At 43.6% G+C, this 13,218-nt stretch overlaps 10 non-coding genes across 10 annotated transcripts; 8 read left to right on the forward strand and 2 right to left on the reverse strand.

The window, feature by feature from the left end:
• The first annotated feature begins 1,529 nt into the window (after window positions 1–1,529).
• On the forward strand, window positions 1,530–1,602 carry trnav-uac (transfer RNA valine (anticodon UAC)). The gene has a single exon. It is a non-coding gene; the product is annotated as a tRNA-Val (tRNA).
• Window positions 1,603–2,631: 1,029 nt separating this feature from the next.
• Window positions 2,632–2,703, reverse strand: trnad-guc (transfer RNA aspartic acid (anticodon GUC)). The gene has a single exon. It is a non-coding gene; the product is annotated as a tRNA-Asp (tRNA).
• Window positions 2,704–2,948: 245 nt separating this feature from the next.
• On the forward strand, window positions 2,949–3,021 carry trnav-aac (transfer RNA valine (anticodon AAC)). Its single transcript has one exon. It is a non-coding gene; the product is annotated as a tRNA-Val (tRNA).
• A 1,028-nt stretch (window positions 3,022–4,049) lies between these two features.
• On the reverse strand, window positions 4,050–4,121 carry trnad-guc (transfer RNA aspartic acid (anticodon GUC)). The gene has a single exon. It is a non-coding gene; the product is annotated as a tRNA-Asp (tRNA).
• A 246-nt stretch (window positions 4,122–4,367) lies between these two features.
• trnav-uac (transfer RNA valine (anticodon UAC)) lies at window positions 4,368–4,440 on the forward strand. Its single transcript has one exon. It is a non-coding gene; the product is annotated as a tRNA-Val (tRNA).
• A 1,948-nt stretch (window positions 4,441–6,388) lies between these two features.
• On the forward strand, window positions 6,389–6,461 carry trnav-aac (transfer RNA valine (anticodon AAC)). The gene has a single exon. It is a non-coding gene; the product is annotated as a tRNA-Val (tRNA).
• A 1,346-nt stretch (window positions 6,462–7,807) lies between these two features.
• trnav-aac (transfer RNA valine (anticodon AAC)) lies at window positions 7,808–7,880 on the forward strand. Its single transcript has one exon. It is a non-coding gene; the product is annotated as a tRNA-Val (tRNA).
• Window positions 7,881–9,225: 1,345 nt separating this feature from the next.
• Window positions 9,226–9,298, forward strand: trnav-uac (transfer RNA valine (anticodon UAC)). Its single transcript has one exon. It is a non-coding gene; the product is annotated as a tRNA-Val (tRNA).
• A 1,950-nt stretch (window positions 9,299–11,248) lies between these two features.
• trnav-aac (transfer RNA valine (anticodon AAC)) lies at window positions 11,249–11,321 on the forward strand. Its single transcript has one exon. It is a non-coding gene; the product is annotated as a tRNA-Val (tRNA).
• A 1,345-nt stretch (window positions 11,322–12,666) lies between these two features.
• trnav-uac (transfer RNA valine (anticodon UAC)) lies at window positions 12,667–12,739 on the forward strand. Its single transcript has one exon. It is a non-coding gene; the product is annotated as a tRNA-Val (tRNA).
• The last annotated feature ends 479 nt before the right edge of the window (window positions 12,740–13,218 follow it).

Raw genomic sequence — 13,218 nt, forward strand, 5'->3', positions numbered from 1 at the left:
AGCTGGGGAGATCAGTGCACGCACCACAAAGGTTTGATGCAAAGAGCCCACGATCTTCAAGTTGCTTCTGCCTTTTAGCTTCTCTGTCCGACTAGGGTGGAATGTCTTTCTAACCCAATCAAATTACATGCACCATCTCCTCCCTGTCACAGTGTGTGTTAAGATATTTACATTCTCACACCTGCATTGCTGACGTCCAACTATCTGTGAGAAAGGAGCACCAAGTCTCAACAGACAGGGACACAACTCCCTGACCTTGGGTTTGGGAGCTAGAGTTGAGAGTCTATCAGGCAGAGACAACCATTGAACAATGTAGGTGAAATGTCAAATGCATACAGTAAGGCAAAACATAAGATATTAATTGCAGAACATAAGTCATAAATCATATAATAACTGCATAGAAGTAAGGAAGAGACATAGAAATAAGAAAGAGACAATTTTTCCCATAACAGTTGTCAATGGCTCCACTTTTTGCTAGCATGCTCAGGCGCACTAATTTGGACTTGAGAAGAATCTATAGCTAAGGGGGCAAAAGGGTCTTGAGAAGAGAGCAGTCAGCTGTTGCAGCCATCTTGGGTGGCTGCCATTGTTGGTGTGTCTGGCCAGAGCAGTGTGTGTTGGAATGCAGATCATAGAGCTGTTAGGGTTTAAGGCTGCAATAGACCATTTCCTGTCGAGGAACCTCCACGTCTTGCTGACAAGGCAAGAGCAACACAAAGTCATGTTGTTCAAAAAGTGAGTCGAAGATTCTGCTTAAAGAGGAAGTCAATGTGCAACATGGTATGGGTTTCTGTCATGTAGTGGTTATCACGTTTGCTTCACACGCAAAAGGTCCCTTGTTTGATGCCAGGCAGAAAGAAGGTAAGTTTTTCTTTTAACTTTCTCCATGCATAGGCAATTTTTATGCCACTGTAGCCATGTTCAAAATATCTATATAGTAGAAATGCGTGGCACATGATCTGTCGATTCTTCTAAAAAGCAACAAATCAAACATGAGGACATGGTTGCGTTTTGCATCTCAGAGTTTGGACATCTGTTGCTGAAACCTGGGATGGACCGAAGGATGCAGATCTTCATCCTAACACTCTCCCGCCTGAGCTACTCCAGCAAAAAAGAGTTACTTTGTGGTAGTCAAAAGCAGCAATCCTCAGCTGTTTTTTTATAAAAGAAAGTAAATTCATGCGTCATGTTGTGGGATGACAAAGAAAAACACTCCCCGCCAAGGGATCGAACCCTGGTCTTGCGCGTGACAAGCGGAGATACTGGCCACTATACTAACGAGGACCAAATTTGCCATTTTGTGGTCTGTAGGACACCAAGTCACACTTGACACACAATTTTTGTGTGGAATTTAAGCTGCAACAAAGCAAGTTTGTGGTTCAAGTATTTTCCAAAGAGACCAAAAACATTTGGAGGCTCCGCTTTAGCTCTATTGATTCACATGTACCCATGGAAAGCATAGTCGACATATGCAACAAGTTTTTTTTGAACGCTCCTTCCTCAAGAACTGTCTCTCAAAGCCCTGTCAGGTTTCTGTAGTGTGGTGGTTATCACGTTTGCCTTACACGTAAAAGGCCCCTGGTTCGAAACCAGGCAGAAACTTTCACGTAATGTTTTGTCCGATGTAGATAATCAATGTGTGTGACACACCATGAGCGTTCACAAGATGGCAAGTTGGAACTGCATTTCCTGTGAAAGAGTGCCAGGATATGGCAAAGTGCACTGGCAAGTCTATGTTCACTAAAGGACTGTCCTGTCAACATTTCAAAAAGACAGGCTATCATTGGTTGCTTTTCACTTTGAAACGCACCTGAACACAAAATGCTTACCTGGCAGAACTCCAAAGCTCCTAGAGACACTGCAGAGGAGGGTTGTGAATGGCTCCACTTTTTGCTAGCATGCTCTGGCGCACTAATTTGGACTTGAGAAGAATCTATAATTAAGGGGGCAAAAGGGTCTTGAGAAGAGAGCAGTCAGCTGTTGCAGCCATCTTGGGTGGCTGCCATTGTTGGTGTGTCTGGCCAGAGCAGTGTGTGTTGGAATGCAGATCATAGAGCTGTTAGGGTTTAAGGCTGCACTAGACCATTTCCTGTCGAGGAACCTCCACGTCTTGCTGACAAGGCAAGAGCAACACAAAGTCATGTTGTTCAAAAAGTGAGTCGAAGATTCTGCTTAAAGAGGAAGTCAATGTGCAACATGGTATGGGTTTCTGTCATGTAGTGGTTATCACGTTTGCTTCACACGCAAAAGGTCCCTTGTTTGATGCCAGGCAGAAAAAGGTAAGTTTTTCTTTCAACTTTCTCCATGCAGGGGTAATTTTTATGCCACTGTAGCCATGTTCAAAATATCTATGAAGTAGAAATGCATGGCACATGATCTGTCGATTCTTCTAAAAAGCAACAAATCAAACGTGAGGACATGGTTGCGTTTTGCATCTCAGAGTTTGGACATCTGTTGCTGAAACCTGGGATGGACCGAAGGATGCAGATCTTCAGTCTAACACTCTCCCGCCTGAGCTACTCCAGCAAAAAAGAGTGACTTTGTGGTAGTCAAAAGCAGCAATCCTCAGCTGTTTTTTTAATAAAAGAAAATAAATTCATGCGTCATGTGGTGGGATGACAAAGAAAAACACTCCCCGTCAGGGAATCGAACCCTGGTTTTCCGCGTGACAAGCGGAGATACTGGCCACTATACTAACGAGGACCAAATTTGCCATTTTGTGGTCTGTAGGACACCAAATCACACTTGACACACAATTTTTGTGTGGAATTTAAGCTGCAACAAAGCAAGTTTGTGGTTCAAGTATTTTCCAAAGAGACCAAAAACATTTGGAGGCTCCGCTTTAGCTCTATTGATTCACATGTACCCATGGAAAGCATAGTCGACATATGCAACAAGTTTTTTTCGAACGCTCCTTCCTCAAGAACGGTCTCTCAAAGCCCTGTCAGGTTTCTGTAGTGTAGTGGTTATCACGTTTGCCTAACACGCAAAAGGCCCCTGGTTCGAAACCAGGCAGAAACTTTCACGTAATGTTTTGTCCGATGTAGATAATCAATGTGTGTGACACACCATGAGCGTTCACAAGATGGCCAGTTGGAACTGCATTTCCTGTGAAAGAGTGCCGGGATATGGCAAAGTGCACTGGCAAGTCTATGTTCACTAAAGGACTGTCCTGTAAACATTTCACAAAGACAGGCTATCATTGGTTGCTTTTCACTTTGAAACGCACCTGAACACAAAATGCTTACCTGGCAGAAATCCAAAGCACCTAGAGACACTGCAGAGGAGGTTTGTCAATGGCTCCACTTTTTGCTAGCATGCTCTGGCGCACTAATTTGGACTTGAGAAGAATCTATAATTAAGGGGGCAAAAGGGTCTTGAGAAGAGAGCAATCAGCTGTTGCAGCCATCTTGGGTGGCTGCCATTGTTGGTGTGTCTGGCCAGAGCAGTGTGTGTTGGAATGCAGATCATAGAGCTGTTAGGGTTTAAGGCTGCACTAGACCATTTCCTGTCGAGGAACCTCCACTTCTTGCTGACAAGGCAAGAGCAACACAAAGTCATGTTGTTCAAAAAGTGAGTCAAAGATTCTGCTTAAAGAGGAAGTCAATGTGCAACATGGTATGGGTTTCTGTCATGTAGTGGTTTTCACGTTTGCTTCACACGCAAAAGGTCACTTGTTTGATGCCAGGCAGAACAAGGTAAGTTTTTCTTTCAACTTTCTCCATGCAGGGGTAATTTTTATGCCACTGTAGCCATGTTCAAAATATCTATGAAGTAGAAATGCATGGCACATGATCTGTCGATTCTTCTAAAAAGCAACAAATCAAACGTGAGGACATGGTTGCGTTTTGCATCTCAGAGTTTGGACATCTGTTGCTGAAACCTGGGATGGACCGAAGGATGCAGATCTTCAGTCTAACACTCTCCCGCCTGAGCTACTCCAGCAAAAAAGAGTTACTTTGTGGTAGTCAAAAGCAGCAATCCTCAGCTGTTTTTTTATAAAAGAAAGTAAATTCATGCGTCATGTGGTGGGATGACAAAGAAAAACACTCCCCGTCAGGGAATCGAACCCTGGTCTTCCGCGTGACAAGCGGAGATACTGGCCACTATACTAACGAGGACCAAATTTGCCATTTTGTGGTCTGTAGGACACCAAGTCACACTTGACACACAATTTTTGTGTGGAATTTAGGCTTTAACAAAGCAAATTTGTGGTTCAAGTATTTTCCAAAGTGACCAAAAACATTTGGAGGCTCCGCTTTAGCTCCATTGATTCACATGTACCCATGGAAAGCATAGTCGGCAGCTTTCAACAAGTTTTTTTGGACCGCTCCTTCCTCAAGAACTGTCTCTCAAAGCCATGTCAGGTTTCTGTAGTGTAGTGGTTATCACGTTTGCCTTACACGCAAAAGGCCCCTGGTTCGAAACCAGGCAGAAACTTTCACCTAATGTTTTGTCCGATGTAGATAATCAATGTGTGTGACAGTCCATGAGCGTTCACAAGATGGCCAGTCGGAACTGCATTTCCTGTGAAAGAGTCCCAGGATATGGCAAAGTGCACTGGCAAGTCTATGTTCACTAAAGGACTGTCCTGTCAACATTTCAAAAAGACAGGCTATCATTGGTTGCTTTTCACTTTTAAACGCACCTGAACACAAAATGCTTACCTGGCAGAACTCCAAAGCTCCTAGAGACACTGCAGAGGAGGGTTGTTGTGGTGGAAATTTTCCATAAAGAAGTAGATGAGAGAGAGTTGTCCTTTTGTGCGATTTATTGAAATAATAAAGAAAATAAAAATAATGGGGAAAGCAAATAAAAAGCATGGATGTTGATCGTGCACATCAACAAACCAAAAACCAGCTGGGGAGATCAGTGCACGCACCACAAAGGTTTGATGCAAAAAGCCCACGATCTTCAAGTTGCTTCTGCCTTTTAGCTTCTCTGTCCGACTAGGGTGGAATGTCTTTCTAACCCAATCAAATTACATGCACCATCTCCTCCCTGTCGCAGTGTGTCTTAAGATATTTACATTCTCACACCTGCATTGCTGACGTCCAACTATCTGTGAGAAAGGAGCACCAAGTCTCAACAGACAGGGACACAACTCCCTGACCTTGGGTTTGGGAGCTAGAGTTGAGAGTCTATCAGGCAGAGACAATCATTGAACAATGTAGGTGAAATGTCAAATGCATACAGTAAGGCAAAACATAAGATATTAATTGCAGAACATAAGCCATAAATCATATAATAACTGCATAGAAGTAAGGAAGAGACATAGAAATATGGAAAGAGACAATTTTTCCCATAACAGTTGTCAATGGCTCCACTTTTTGCTAGCATGCTCTGGCGCACTAATTTGGACTTGAGAAGAATCTATAATTAAGGGGGCAAAAGGGTCTTGAGAAGAGAGCAGTCAGCTGTTGCAGCCATCCTGGGTGGCTGCCATTGTTGGTGTGTCTGGCCAGAGCAGTGTGTGATGGAATGCAGATCATAGAGCTGTTAGGGTTTAAGGCTGCACTAGACCATTTTCTGTCCAGGAACCTTCACGTCTTGCTGACAAGGCAAGAGCAACACAAAGTCATGTTGTTCAAAAAGTGAGTCAAAGATTCTGCTTAAAGAGGAAGTCAATGTGCAACATGGTATGGGTTTCTGTCATGTAGTGGTTATCACGTTTGCTTCACACGCAAAAGGTCACTTGTTTGATGCCAGGCAGAAAAAGGTAAGTTTTTCTTTCAACTTTCTCCATGCAGGGGTAATTTTTATGCCACTGTAGCCATGTTCAAAATATCTATGAAGTAGAAATGCATGGCACATGATCTGTCGATTCTTCTAAAAAGCAACAAATCAAACGTGAGGACATGGTTGCGTTTTGCATCTCAGAGTTTGGACATCTGTTGCTGAAACCTGGGATGGACCGAAGGATGCAGATCTTCAGTCTAACACTCTCCCGCCTGAGCTACTCCAGCAAAAAAGAGTTACTTTGTGGTAGTCAAAAGCAGCAATCCTCAGCTGTTTTTTTTATAAAAGAAAGTAAATTCATGCGTCATGTTGTGGGATGACAAAGAAAAACACTCCCCGCCAGGGGATCGAACCCTGGTCTTGCGCGTGACAAGCGGAGATACTGGCCACTATACTAACGAGGACCAAATTTGCCATTTTGTGGTCTGTAGGACACCAAATCACACTTGACACACAATTTTTGTGTGGAATTTAAGCTGCAACAAAGCAAGTTTGTGGTTCAAGTATTTTCCAAAGAGACCAAAAACATTTGGAGGCTCCGCTTTAGCTCTATTGATTCACATGTACCCATGGAAAGCATAGTCGACATATGCAACAAGTTTTTTTCGAACGCTCCTTCCTCAAGAACGGTCTCTCAAAGCCCTGTCAGGTTTCTGTAGTGTAGTGGTTATCACGTTTGCCTAACACGCAAAAGGCCCCTGGTTCGAAACCAGGCAGAAACTTTCACGTAATGTTTTGTCCGATGTAGATAATCAATGTGTGTGACACACCATGAGCGTTCACAAGATGGCCAGTTGGAACTGCATTTCCTGTGAAAGAGTGCCGGGATATGGCAAAGTGCACTGGCAAGTCTATGTTCACTAAAGGACTGTCCTGTAAACATTTCAAAAAGACAGGCTATCATTGGTTGCTTTTCACTTTGAAACGCACCTGAACACAAAATGCTTACCTGGCAGAACTCCAAAGCTCCTAGAGACACTGCAGAGGAGGGTTGTGAATGGCTCCACTTTTTGCTAGCATGCTCTGGCGCACTAATTTGGACTTGAGAAGAATCTATAATTAAGGGGGCAAAAGGGTCTTGAGAAGAGAGCAGTCAGCTGTTGCAGCCATCTTGGGTGGCTGCCATTGTTGGTGTGTCTGGCCAGAGCAGTGTGTGTTGGAATGCAGATCATAGAGCTGTTAGGGTTTAAGGCTGCACTAGACCATTTCCTGTCGAGGAACCTCCACGTCTTGCTGACAAGGCAAGAGCAACACAAAGTCATGTTGTTCAAAAAGTGAGTCGAAGATTCTGCTTAAAGAGGAAGTCAATGTGCAACATGGTATGGGTTTCTGTCATGTAGTGGTTATCACGTTTGCTTCACACGCAAAAGGTCCCTTGTTTGATGCCAGGCAGAAAAAGGTAAGTTTTTCTTTCAACTTTCTCCATGCAGGGGTAATTTTTATGCCACTGTAGCCATGTTCAAAATATTTATGAAGTAGAAATGCATGGCACATGATCTGTCGATTCTTCTAAAAAGCAACAAATCAAACGTGAGGACATGTTTGCGTTTTGCATCTCAGAGTTTGGACATCTGTTGCTGAAACCTGGGATGGACCGAAGGATGCAGATCTTCATCCTAACACTCTCCCGCCTGAGCTACTCCAGCAAAAAAGAGTTACTTTGTGGTAGTCAAAAGCAGCAATCCTCAGCTGTTTTTTTTATAAAAGAAAGTAAATTCATGCGTCATGTTGTGGGATGACAAAGAAAAACACTCCCCGCCAGGGAATCGAACCCTGGTTTTCCGCGTGACAAGCGGAGATACCGGCCACTATACTAACAAGGGTCAAACTTGCCATTTTGTGGTCTGTAGGACACCAAGTCACACTTGACACACAATTTTTGTGTGGAATTTAAGCTGCAACAAAGCAAGTTTGTGGTTCAAGTATTTTCCAAAGAGACCAAAAACATTTGGAGGCTCCGCTTTAGCTCTATTGATTCACATGTACCCATGGAAAGCATAGTCGACATATGCAACAAGTTTTTTTCGAACGCTCCTTCCTCAAGAACTGTCTCTCAAAGCCCTGTCAGGTTTCTGTAGTGTAGTGGTTATCACGTTTGCCTAACACGCAAAAGGCCCCTGGTTCGAAACCAGGCAGAAACTTTCACGTAATGTTTTGTCCGATGTAGATAATCAATGTGTGTGACACACCATGAGCGTTCACAAGATGGCCAGTTGGAACTGCATTTCCTGTGAAAGAGTGCCGGGATATGGCAAAGTGCACTGGCAAGTCTATGTTCACTAAAGGACTGTCCTGTAAACATTTCAAAAAGACAGGCTATCATTGGTTGCTTTTCACTTTGAAACGCACCTGAACACAAAATGCTTACCTGGCAGAACTCCAAAGCTCCTAGAGACACTGCAGAGGAGGTTTGTCAATGGGTCCACTTTTTGCTAGCATGCTCTGGCGCACTAATTTGGACTTGAGAAGAATCTATAATTAAGGGGGCAAAAGGGTCTTGAGAAGAGAGCAGTCAGCTGTTGCAGCCATCTTGGGTGGCTGCCATTGTTGGTGTGTCTGGCCAGAGCAGTGTGTGTTGGAATGCAGATCATAGAGCTGTTAGGGTTTAAGGCTGCACTAGACCATTTCCTGTCGAGGAACCTCCACCTCTTGCTGACAAGGCAAGAGCAACACAAAGTCATGTTGTTCAAAAAGTGAGTCAAAGATTCTGCTTAAAGAGGAAGTCAATGTGCAACATGGTATGGGTTTCTGTCATGTAGTGGTTATCACGTTTGCTTCACACGCAAAAGGTCACTTGTTTGATGCCAGGCAGAAAAAGGTAAGTTTTTCTTTCAACTTTCTCCATGCAGGGGTAATTTTTATGCCACTGTAGCCATGTTCAAAATATCTATGAAGTAGAAATGCATGGCACATGATCTGTCGATTCTTCTAAAAAGCAACAAATCAAACGTGAGGACATGGTTGCGTTTTGCATCTCAGAGTTTGGACATCTGTTGCTGAAACCTGGGATGGACCGAAGGATGCAGATCTTCATCCTAACACTCTCCCGCCTGAGCTACTCCAGCAAAAAAGAGTTACTTTGTGGTAGTCAAAAGCAGCAATCCTCAGCTGTTTTTTTATAAAAGAAAATAAATTCATGCGTCATGTGGTGGGATGACAAAGAAAAACACTCCCCGTCAGGGAATCGACCCCTGGTTTTCCGCGTGACAAGTGGAGATACTGGCCACTATACTAACGAGGACCAAATTTGCCATTTTTTGGTCTGTAGGACACCAAGTCACACTTGACACACAATTTTTGTGTGGAATTTAGGCTTTAACAAAGCAAATTTGTGGTTCAAGTATTTTCCAAAGTGACCAAAAACATTTGGAGGCTCCGCTTTAGCTCCATTGATTCACATGTACCCATGGAAAGCATAGTCGGCACGTTCAACAAGTTTTTTTGGACCGCTCCTTCCTCAAGAACTGTCTCTCAAAGCCATGTCAGGTTTCTGTAGTGTAGTGGTTATCACGTTTGCCTTACACGCAAAAGGCCCCTGGTTCGAAACCAGGCAGAAACTTTCACGTAATGTTTTGTCCGATGTAGATAATCAATGTGTGTGACACACCATGACCGTTCACAAGATGGCCAGTTGGAACTGCATTTCCTGTGAAAGAGTGCCGGGATATGGCAAAGTGCACTGGCAAGTCTATGTTCACTAAAGGACTGTCCTGTCAACATTTCAAAAAGACAGGCTATCATTGGTTGCTTTTCACTTTGAAACGCACCTGAACACAAAATGCTTACCTGGCAGAACTCCAAAGCTCCTAGAGACACTGCAGAGGAGGGTTGTTGTGGTGGAAATTTTCCATAAAGAAGTAGATGAGAGAGAGTTGTCCTTTTGTGCGATTTATTGAAATAATAAAGAAAATAAAAATAATGGGGAAAGCAAATAAAAAGCATGGATGTTGATCGTGCACATCAACAAACCAAAAACCAGCTGGGGAGATCAGTGCACGCACCACAAAGGTTTGATGCAAAAAGCCCACGATCTTCAAGTTGCTTCTGCCTTTTAGCTTCTCTGTCCGACTAGGGTGGAATGTCTTTCTAACCCAATCAAATTACATGCACCATCTCCTCCCTGTCGCAGTGTGTCTTAAGATATTTACATTCTCACACCTGCATTGCTGACGTCCAACTATCTGTGAGAAAGGAGCACCAAGTCTCAACAGACAGGGACACAACTCCCTGACCTTGGGTTTGGGAGCTAGAGTTGAGAGTCTATCAGGCAGAGACAATCATTGAACAATGTAGGTGAAATGTCAAATGCATACAGTAAGGCAAAACACAAGATATTAATTACAGAACATAAGCCATAAATCATATAATAACTGCATAGAAGTAAGGAAGAGACATAGACATAAGGAAGAGGCAATTTTTCCCATAACAGTTGTCAATGGCTCCACTTTTTGCTAGCATGCTCTGGCGCACTAATTTGGACTTGAGAAGAATCTATAATTAAGGGGGCAAAAGGGTCTTGAGAAGAGAGCAGTCAGCTGTTGCAGCCATCTTGGGTGGCTGCCATTGTTGGTGTGTCTGGCCAGAGCAGTGTGTGTTGGAATGCAGATCATAGAGCTGTTAGGGTTTAAGGCTGCACTAGACCATTTCCTGTCGAGGAACCTCCACGTCTTGCTGACAAGGCAAGAGCAACACAAAGTCATGTTGTTCAAAAAGTGAGTCAAAGATTCTGCTTAAAGAGGAAGTCAATGTGCAACATGGTATGGGTTTCTGTCATGTAGTGGTTATCACGTTTGCTTCACACGCAAAAGGTCCCTTGTTTGATGCCAGGCAGAAAAAGGTAAGTTTTTCTTTCAACTTTCTCCATGCAGGGGTAATTTTTATGCCACTGTAGCCATGTTCAAAATATCTATGATAGTAGAAATGCATGGCACATGATCTGTCGATTCTTCTAAAAAGCAACAAATCAAACGTGAGGACATGGTTGCGTTTTGCATCTCAGAGTTTGGACATCTGTTGCTGAAACCTGGGATGGACCGAAGGATGCAGATCTTCAGTCTAACACTCTCCCGCCTGAGCTACTCCAGCAAAAAAGAGTGACTTTGTGGTAGTCAAAAGCAACAATCCTCAGCTGTTTTTTTTTTATAAAAGAAAGTAAATTCATGCGCCATGTGGTGGGATGACAAAGAAAAACACTCCCCGTCAGGGAATCGAATCCTGGTCTTCGCGTGACAAGCGGAGATACTGGCCACTATACTAACGAGGAGCCAAATTTGCCATTTTGTGGTCTGTAGGACACCAAGTCACACTTGACACACAATTTTTGTGTGGAATTTAAGCTGCAACAAAGCAAGTTTGTGGTTCAAGTATTTTCCAAAGAGACCAAAAACATTTGGAGGCTCCGCTTTAGCTCTATTGATTCACATGTACCCATGGAAAGCATAGTCGACATATGCAACAAGTTTTTTTGGACCGCTCCTTCCTCAAGAACTGTCTCTCAAAGCCCTGTCAGGTTTCTGTAGTGTAGTGGTTATCACGTTTGCCTAACACGCAAAAGGCCCCTGGTTCGAAACCAGGCAGAAACTTTCACGTAATGTTTTGTCCGATGTAGATAATCAATGTGTGTGACACACCATGACCGTTCACAAGATGGCCAGTTGGAACTGCATTTCCTGTGAAAGAGTGCCGGGATATGGCAAAGTGCACTGGCAAGTCTATGTTCACTAAAGGACTGTCCTGTAAACATTTCAAAAAGACAGGCTATCATTGGTTGCTTTTCACTTTGAAACGCACCTGAACACAAAATGCTTACCTGGCAGAACTCCAAAGCTCCTAGAGACACTGCAGAGGAGGGTTGTGAATGGCTCCACTTTTTGCTAGCATGCTCTGGCGCACTAATTTGGACTTGAGAAGAATCTATAATTAAGGGGGCAAAAGGGTCTTGAGAAGAGAGCAGTCAGCTGTTGCAGCCATCTTGGGTGGCTGCCATTGTTGGTGTGTCTGGCCAGAGCAGTGTGTGTTGGAATGCAGATCATAGAGCTGTTAGGGTTTAAGGCTGCACTAGACCATTTCCTGTCGAGGAACCTCCACGTCTTGCTGACAAGGCAAGAGCAACACAAAGTCATGTTGTTCAAAAAGTGAGTCGAAGATTCTGCTTAAAGAGGAAGTCAATGTGCAACATGGTATGGGTTTCTGTCATGTAGTGGTTATCACGTTTGCTTCACACGCAAAAGGTCCCTTGTTTGATGCCAGGCAGAAAGAGGTAAGTTTTTCTTTTAACTTTCTCCATGCATAGGCAAATTTTATGCCACTGTAGCCATGTTCAAAATATCTATATAGTAGAAATGCGTGGCACATGATCTGTCGATTCTTCTAAAAAGCAACAAATCAAACATGAGGACATGGTTACGTTTTGCATCTCAGAGTTTGGACATCTGTTGCTGAAACCTGGGATGGACCGACGGATGCAGATCTTCAGTCTAACACTCTCCCGCCTGAGCTACTCCAGCAAAAAAGAGTTACTTTGTGGTAGTCAAAAGCAGCAATCCTCAGCTGTTTTTTTATAAAAGAAAATAAATTCATGCGTCATGTGGTGGGATGACAAAGAAAAACACTCCCCGTCAGGGAATCGACCCCTGGTTTTCTGCGTGACAAGTGGAGATAACGGCCACTATACTAACGAGGACCAATTTGCCATTTTTTGGTCTGTAGGGACACCAAGTCACACTTGACACACAATTTTTGTGTGGAATTTAGGCTTTAACAAAGCAAATTTGTGGTTCAAGTATTTTCCAAAGTGACCAAAAACATTTGGAGGCTCCGCTTTAGCTCCATTGATTCACATGTACCCATGGAAAGCATAGTCGGCACGTTCAACAAGTTTTTTTGGACCGCTCCTTCCTCAAGAACTGTCTCTCAAAGCCCTGTCAGGTTTCTGTAGTGTAGTGGTTATCACGTTTGCCTTACACGCAAAAGGCCCCTGGTTCGAAACCAGGCAGAAATTTTCACCTAATGTTTTGTCCGATGTAGATAATCAATGTGTGTGACAGTCCATGAGCGTTCACAAGATGGCCAGTTGGAACTGCATTCCTGTGAAAGAGTCCCAGGATATGGCAAGTGCACTGGCAAGTCTATGTTCACTAAAGGACTGTCCTGTCACATTTCAAAAAGACAGGCTATCATTGGTTGCTTTTCACTTTAAACGCACCTGAACACAAAATGCTTACCTGGCAGAACTCCAAAGCTCCTAGAGACACTGCAGAGGAGGGTTGTCAATGGTCCACTTTTTGCTAGCATGCTCTGGCTGCACTAATTTGGGACTTGAGAAGAATCTATAATTAAGGGGGCAAAAGGGTCTTGAGAAGAGAGCAATCAGCTGTTGCAGCCATCTTGGGTGGCTGCCATTGTTTGGTGTGTCTGGCCAGAGCAGTGTGTGTTGGAATGCAGATCATAGAGCTGTTAGGGTTTAAGGCTGCACTAGAC

The sequence above is a fragment of the Betta splendens genome, chromosome 14 (assembly GCF_900634795.4).
Source record: "Betta splendens chromosome 14, fBetSpl5.4, whole genome shotgun sequence".
Lineage (NCBI taxonomy): Eukaryota > Metazoa > Chordata > Actinopteri > Anabantiformes > Osphronemidae > Betta > Betta splendens.